The 6615-nt window shown below is 39.1% G+C and overlaps 1 pseudogene across 1 annotated transcript; it reads left to right on the forward strand.

Annotated features, from left to right (window-relative positions):
• The first annotated feature begins 2788 nt into the window (after nt 1–2788).
• Nucleotides 2789–5869, forward strand: LOC145012462 (cationic amino acid transporter 1 pseudogene; annotated as a pseudogene). Its single transcript, XR_013664524.1, has 2 exons — nt 2789–3023; nt 3824–5869. The product of XR_013664524.1 is annotated as a cationic amino acid transporter 1 pseudogene (transcript).
• The last annotated feature ends 746 nt before the right edge of the window (nt 5870–6615 follow it).

The following is a 6615-nucleotide window of genomic DNA, read 5'->3' on the forward strand; positions in this document are numbered from 1 at the left end:
AACGAAAGCTAGATGTTATATTTTTTTGCAAGCTCCTTTTTGGTTTTTATCGTCATTTCCCGTTCGCGAACGGATAGCTCGATTATGGGTCTCGTTAAGATGGGGATGACATGACTTTTTTTATTTCTCTTGTGCAAGTTCCAAGTATTGTTCCAAGGACGACTTCAAATTGTCCATTTTTGTTATTAGTTGTCGCTGTAACTAGTTGTCGCCGCTTTCCCCTTTCGCTTGGCTCAGTCTCTTCTAATGGGACGAGTGACTCTTGGAACCTAAGTAGGCTCCTATTCATTGAGGTCAATCTCAATATGCGCATCAGACGATAGATTATGTGTCGTTTCAGATATTTTGGTTCTTTTTGAAAAACCACCCGTAAAAGTTTCAGAAGAGCCGACATCTTGCCATTTTTTTTTGACAATTTTACAATGTTCCAAACATGTAGAAATTTTAATGGTGCTCCTTTTTTATTCTGGTACATTTCAAGAGCTTTTTTAGAAATGTTTTCGTCGTTTGCATCACTTTGTCATTTCCGTTTCACACTCAAAAACACACTGTTAAACTCCCTCACAACTTTGTTGACATCTCGCCACTTCGAATCAACTTGGTATTATTCCAATAATAACCAAGATTCATCTCATTGGGAAAATGCCGTGTGAGTTTCTGGAAGAAAGTTAGATAATCTTGGTTGTTTCCGATCACCGGATCTTCGAAAACATCCACCCACGCACGAGTTAACGCCTTTTCTTCGGTTGATGCCCGTTGTTTTGGAACCACCCTTCCACTTTTTTGTGTTGTGGACAATTTTATTCCGGGTCCGATTCCGTTTCGGGGACGACTTCGGGTTCCGCTTGACATGGAACTTGGTTTTGGGTTTCGAAATTCATTGACGAGCCGAGAATATCATCAAATGGATTGAATTCATTGTCCATTTGAGATGAGAAATTCATTTGTGGTTGGTTTTGGAATTAAGGTTGGTTTTGGTATCGTGCTTGACCTTGAAATGGATAGTATACTCCACCAAAGTGTAAATTTGGTGGAGAATAAATAGCGATCTCGTTGATTTTGAACAAAGTTTAGAGAAGAATGTGAGATGTTTGGATTTTGGGTGTTTTTTTTGGTATTTTTTTGAGGTCTTAGGTTGGAATGAGAAGCCATTTTTATGACAAAAAATGAAGTGTTTGAGTTTAAAAATGAAGATGATAAAGTGGTTTAAAATATCAGAAATAGTTGTGTTTATATATGGTAAAATTGTAGGTGTAACGTCCCAAAAATAAGACCTAAATTTTTTATTTTTAAAATTAATAAAACGGTAATCCAAAACATTTTCATACAACCAAGAGGGATCAAAGTGTATCGCTACATCATAAAATATCAAAGTAAATCACAAAATGCGGAATGAGGTGGTGTGTGCTCTGCAATCATCCCAAGTTCTTCCCTTTTGAACTAGAAGTACTTAATTCCAAAAAGACCCAATTCCAAAAATGGTCACCCAAGCCTAATTATGGCCCAATCTTTCAAATTAGGCTCAAATTCCTTTGTGGGACTTCAACCAAAAGAACCCAACATAATGATATCAGCCCAAAATACCAATCTAATAGCCCAACAAGACCCTAAACTCATAATGTCCAAACATGCGCCCAAAACCGAGAAGCCCAAAATTCAAAGCCCACCTGCTGAGTACGTGGGGGCGTACTCAACACCCTTTGGGCCTAGTACGCATAGTGTACCAGCTTGGTACGCCTAGCGTACTCCCCAATTAACGACCCTACTTCATTAAGCACTTAATACATTGAGACTTCAAGCCAAACTCTCGTACCTGATTCTATTAGACCACTTATCACGTAAAGTTGGCAACTTTACACACATGCATGACTTAATGGGCTCAAGAGCTCAAAGTAGCTTAACAAGGGTCTTAACACGTTCAGTAATATAGTTGAGTGGCTCACTGTTTTGGCTAACTGGAGCAGTACTTATAGGTGACAAAAATGGCTTAGAATAATTGGTTATGGACTAATGTGGTGCCTGTGGAAGTTTCGAAATGATCGTATCTTTTCCTAAAGATTCATATGTCCCCTCAAGTGTTTTGAATATGCTAACTCGGTGGTTCATTTCTGAATTAGAAGTAGGGATAAAGGTGGTTGTTGTGGATGGAACGAGTGGTTGATCTCCCCCATTCACTTGTTTCTAAGGCTTGAGGGAGTGGTGCGGTAAGGGAGTACAGTCTCACCACCGTAGCAGCGGAACACCGCCCCGTGGGTGCGGTGTAGGCCGCAATGTGGTATAAATTCGCTGCACTCTCCACACACACACACACACTCTCTCTCTCTCTCAACCAATCTCTTTCTTTTCTTGCTCCTTACCTTTTTTCTCACTCCCAACATGCGGTTTTAAAGTGTTAAAATGAAAATAAAAATTATGAGTTGGCGTCTAAGTGACATAGGAGGAATTATGGTTTGTAACTAATTTGCTCCTGGTTTTCCTTCTAGCTACTTGCTAGTGGGGGACTCCTTTTATAAAATTTGGCTTTTCAAAAAACAAATAAAAAAAATCTAAAGATAGATTTTGATAAACCAAGTTAGAAACAATAAATATCATAAATTTTTAAATTGAACTTAATCTACAATTTTACATTCTGTTGACCGAATCAATCTTAATTGTTAAGGTGATAAACGTTATTATTATGTATTAACAAATTCCCCTATTTTGTGGCCTAACTTTATTCAAAGTTCAAATTGAAAAATCCAAAGTAATGTAAAAGAAGACTACGACATTCTCTTCTCTCAAAAATTAAAGGAATTAAGGGGAAAAAGAATGAAATAACACAAAACTGCGAAACTTTATTTTACTTTTTATTACTCCGCCGCACTACAATATGCGCCTCTTATTTAATACGCATTCTTTCTCAAAGATTCATCTCCGGTGACTTCGTTTCACGCTTTTCATGATTATATTTGTAGTATCTACTTCATATCCTTACAGTCATTCAAATTCGCCTCCGACTAAAGCCTCCTCGATTCAGTAAACAGGTACAAGTTCGATTTTGAGTAATTCAACCACGGATCTTAATTATAAATCATCGTTTCAATTTTGTTTCATATGCATGAACGACATGTGCAGAAAACCGATTGGTTTCAAGCAGATTAATTAATCATGAAAACGTACATATAGCAGTTATATGATCGATTTATTCAGTTTAAAGGCATTTAGGGAGACAATGGGTAAGGGTTTATGGTAAATCAGGGAATTCGTTCGTAGTGTGTTCTTAAACCCTAGGTGTATAATGCATGCATATTTGTTGAGCTTTTTTCTGTAATTAATTCCTTCGTGTATTAATGCATGCATATTTGATGCACTTTTTTTTTTCTGTAATTAATTCCTTGATATTGTCGTATATCAGTAAAGTAAGAACTGTTATAGCAGAATAATTAATGCTCAACTTTACTTTTGATTACCAATTCGGTTGCACCCTGTTTCGAGATTCGATATGTGTAGATTTCTCTGGTACAACTTGTTAATGCATAAATGTTTGATGCAATTTCTCGCTTTAATTCCACGGTATTTGGATCATCAATTGGTACGATATTTGGATTATCAGTTGGTAAGAACAGTTTTATTAAAAAAAAAAATTAAGAAGTTAAATCTGCAACAATAGTTATCTTACACAATTTTGCACAATCTCTTCGTGTTAGATTGAATATGTGTTCGATTTTCTTTTTGTATAAATTTGGTATTTGTCAATTCTGGATGTGAAAGTTGCTCCGTTTGTAATGTATATCTGATTTGCAAACCGTTTGATTTGATGAAGATCTAATTTTCGTTTTTTCAGAACAAACATGGTGAGCGCAAACGACGATGGCAATGGTGGACAACGAAACAACACCACTAACCTGAAAAAACGATCGTGTGGATGCGTGAAAGATGATTTCCTCCCGGAAGAATCATTCCAAAGCTGGTCAAACTACGGGAAAGCTTTACGGGAAACCAAAACACGTCTCAAAGATCGTATTCTTTCCCGATCATCAGACCAGCTTGAACTCCATGACATGCGAGCTCGAAGCCAGAACGAAATGAGAAAGACGTTAAACTGGTTTGACCTAATTTGGTTCGGAATCGGAGCAGTCATGGGCGCCGGAGTTTTCGTTCTCAGTGGTGAAGCCGCCAGAGATCTCGCCGGACCTGCTCTTCTCTTATCCTATCTCATTTCCGGTTTTGCCGCTTTACTCTCTGTTCTCTGCTACACTGAATTCGCAGTCGAACTTCCGGTAGCCGGTGGCTCATTCGCTTACCTAAGAGTTGAACTCGGTGACTTCATCGCTTACATTGCTGCCGGAAACATCTTATTCGAATACGTAGTTTCCGGCGCCAGTGTCGCACGTTCCTGGACTTCATATTTTGCAACTTTATGCAATCATCATCCTAATGATTTCCGTCTGAACGTCACAACATTAACAGAGGGTTTCAACCACTTAGATCCAATAGCAGTCGGCGTTTCAATTCTCATTTGTCTCCTCGCATCATTCAGCATCAAAGGCTCATCGAGATTCAACTCCATCGCAACCATAATCTACATGTCTCTAATGTTGTTCATGCTTGTAGCGTTGGGCACAAAAGTCAACACATCAAACTTCCAACCTTTCACTCCGTTCGGTGTCCGGGGGATTTTAAAAGCTTCATCGGTGCTTTTCTTCGCATACGTCGGGTTTGACGGTGTTGCTACGCTCGGAGAAGAAACGAAGAATCCGGGTACGGATATTCCGATCGGGTTAGTCGGATCTATGACGATCGTCATCACGATTTACTCACTTCTCGCCACCGTTTTATGCCTGGCGCAACCGTACAACCAAATCGACAGGGACGCTCCTTTCACGGTGGCTTTTCAGGCGGTGGGAATGAATTGGGCGAAGTATATAGTTGCGTTTGGCGCTTTAAAAGGGATGACGACTGTTCTTTTGTCGAATCTTATAGGGCAAGCTCGGTATTTCACACATATTGCTCGGACCCACTTAGCGCCACCTATTCTGGCGGTGATTCATAAGAAACGTGGAACGCCGATGAACGCCACCATCATCATGACAGCGGCGAATTGTTTAGTAGCGTTCTTCACAAGCCTTGACATTCTCGCAAACCTTCTTTCGATCGCGACTCTGTTTATCTTCTCTCTGGTGGCTATCGCGTTGATTGTGAGAAGATATTATTCCACCGGAGTGACGTCAGATTCCGATAGAAACAAGCTGATTGTGTTTTTGAGTTTGATTATCGCTTCGGCTGTGGGTGGCGGGACTCTGTGGTTCTTGAATTTGAATAGTTGGGTTGGATATGTTATTGTGGGTGGGGTTTGGTTTTTGGCGACGGCGGGGCTGCAGGTGACAGTGAAGCAGGCGAGGAAGCCGAAGCTGTGGGGAGTTCCGATGGTTCCATGGTTGCCGGCGGCTAGTATTGGTGTTAATTTGTTCATCATGGGGTCGATCGATGGAGCATCGTTCTTGAGGTTCTTGGCGTGGACTGGTTTGTTGCTGGTATACTACTTTCTTGTTGGATTGCATGCTTCGTATGATGCATCAAAGGGTGGTGGTGGTGATGGTAACAAGACGGATGTAGAAGGCGGAGGAGTGTCGGCTACTTCTGAAGCTGAACTGAGCACGATAACTACTAGCAGTAAATGAATTCTCGCTTGTTTTGTTTTTACTTTTTACAGTTTTGGTTAATTTTATTGACTTTTGGAATCGTAAATGTAACCCACCACCGTCCACCATGGTGGCCATCATCGGCCATGGTCATGACATGCCACCGTTGTCACTACCTTTAATTTGAATTGCTAGTGTCGACCACCGTGAAGTGGCCCTTTGATTGAATGAACTGAAACTTTGGAACACACATTTTCTTTTTCTTTTTTAAAATTTTTATCAGTTTAAACATGTTTAAGTAGCAAGTTGCATGTGTCATATAAGTTAGGGATCAATATGGACCAGTTTTGATCTTAAACCGAACCTAAACCCATATCGAAACATATGGGTTTGGTTTCTTAGTTTTCATATTCTTTTCCTGTTTTAAACCGAATCCAAACCCAAATCTTAACCGTGAACTTGCTCACAACCACTTGAGAAATCATTATATAAGATGAGGGGGTACATGTTTGTTGTATTAGCCGATGCGGGACTCCTAAGGCTGCAGGGAGTGGCCGTGGTTTGGGGCCGCCTCAACCGCGAACACCGCTCCCTCACTGCGGTCTCCTGCGGTTTTGGCCGCACCACGGCCCTCTATAGCCGTGCAATGTGATTGGTTGGGAGGAATCAGATCAAAATACTAGCGGTTTTTTTTTTTTTTTTTTTTTTTTTTTTTTTTTTTTTTAATTAATAAAATACTATATAGATTTCATTTTTTTCAAACAAAAAACACTCTTATCTTTATTTTATTTAAAAAAATTCACCAATCTCAAAAATGTGTTTTTTTTTTCATGTGTATTTTTTTTTTGGAATGCAATGTAATGTTTTTCGAATTTTCAATGTAATGGGTTTTTTAATTTTCAAGTAATGAAAAAATATGTTGTTTTATTAAAAAAAAAAGTTTATTAAATTTAAGTAGTTATAAAAAAAATTTTAAAAAAAAAAAAGTGTGGCA

Source organism: Lactuca saligna, chromosome 8 (assembly GCF_052625555.1).
Source record: "Lactuca saligna cultivar CGN05327 chromosome 8, ASM5262555v1, whole genome shotgun sequence".
Taxonomy (NCBI): domain Eukaryota; kingdom Viridiplantae; phylum Streptophyta; class Magnoliopsida; order Asterales; family Asteraceae; genus Lactuca; species Lactuca saligna.